Consider the following 1,778-nt stretch of genomic DNA (forward strand, 5'->3'; position numbering starts at 1 on the left):
GGAGTGGCTGTGTGGTAAGAATCTTGCTTCCCAACCACACCGTTCCGGGTTCAGTCTCACTGTGTGACAACTTAGGCAAGTGTCTTCTACTATAGCCAAGAAACGACCAAAACCTTATATATATATATATGAACATGTCTGTATGTGTGTGTGTATGAATGTGTACATGAATGTGTACTTCCAGCCTCACTACCACTACCATCATTCTTACAACTACATCCACTATTTACTACCAGCACATCTATTACAATCATCATTACCGTTGAATTTCCTATCACTACTACTACTACTACTACTACTACTACTACTACTACTACTACTACTACTACTACTACTACTACGCACACACATAGACACATTCATAAGTTAACCATAATTTGCGTATCAGAAACAGTGGAGTCGGCAAGATTAATCAAACATCGGACTAAATGCTTCAGTTCATTTAGTCTGGCGCTTGAGTAATCCTAATATTTACTTTGTGATATCAAAGCATTGTTTTATGACTTTGTAGGCTGGTGAAACAGGTACCAGTAATATACGGATCGTTTCAGTCGAATGTATCATTCATTTGCCAATTGTCCCTCTCCATTAAGTAGTTATCGTACATACTCAATAGCAATTATGATAGTTACTGTTTTTGTTGTTTTAATTATTGTCTTTTGTTCACCCATGAATGAAAGGGTCAAAGACTTTCAAAAATGTTCATTCTGACAGTATCTAACACTAAAATATCAAATGTGTTCTTTCTTTTCAGATACTAGGGTATTATCTAAAGAAGATCTGGCTGTTATTTCCAGCAACTGAAGCGACCAGGTGGAGGTTCTCTTGTTGGCTGGCTCGTTTGTTGTTGGTGTTGAGGAATACGATCGATAAGAATAGTAGCAAGGGACAGCATGAAGGTAAGGTGAAGAAAGAAATATGTCCACTACCAGATTGCTGTCCCCTATTATGTAATCTCAAACCAATAATAAACCGTGGATATGGAGTGACAGCACATAATGTCATGCTGGATAAGTAGTCATATCTTTTGTGCAATTTCAGGCAACATGCATGATATCCTTTTCCGAATATGTCTAGCGACACACCTAGTTCCTTGCATTAATATAAAAATATACAGTAAACTTGTGACATAAATGTTCACGGTCCTCTCAATACCCTTAATTATAATTATATTTATATATCTATATAGTTATAGTAATTATTACCTCTACGGTTTTTTTTCCATGCTGGCCACTTGTTATGATTGTTATTTTAAATAATGATCTTATCCTCTATGTATATAAATATATATATATTCGCTCTGTGTCATCACCTTCACTGCAGTGATATTTTTCACCATATAGCACATGATGTCAGACGGACAAATGGATTAGTCTGGTATATGTATGTATACGTGCGTATATGTAAGTATTCGTATGCTGTGTGTATATATATATGTGTGTGTGTGTGTCTGTGTGTGTGAAACAGCAGCATACTCGAGATGGTATGTTTTCTTCTCTTACTCTTGTTTTTTGCAAACATCTTCAAAATGACTTTCTAAAATGAAATTCCATTATGCAACTGAGGAGTACATTTTCATTGTACATTCTGTGGTGTTCTCACTACTTGAATAAATGGAGCTTGAACGAAACGTACGTACTGCTATAACCTATTGAATTTTTGTTGCTTACCTTCAAATTTTATTCACCAAATCTTGATTTTGTTTTTGGTTTTTATCCTACCAAATTCTGGTGCCTCAAACATTTTAAGTACCACATTTAATCTTTTGATTAAATCTC

The sequence above is a fragment of the Octopus bimaculoides genome, chromosome 6 (genome assembly GCF_001194135.2).
Source record: "Octopus bimaculoides isolate UCB-OBI-ISO-001 chromosome 6, ASM119413v2, whole genome shotgun sequence".
Taxonomy (NCBI): domain Eukaryota; kingdom Metazoa; phylum Mollusca; class Cephalopoda; order Octopoda; family Octopodidae; genus Octopus; species Octopus bimaculoides.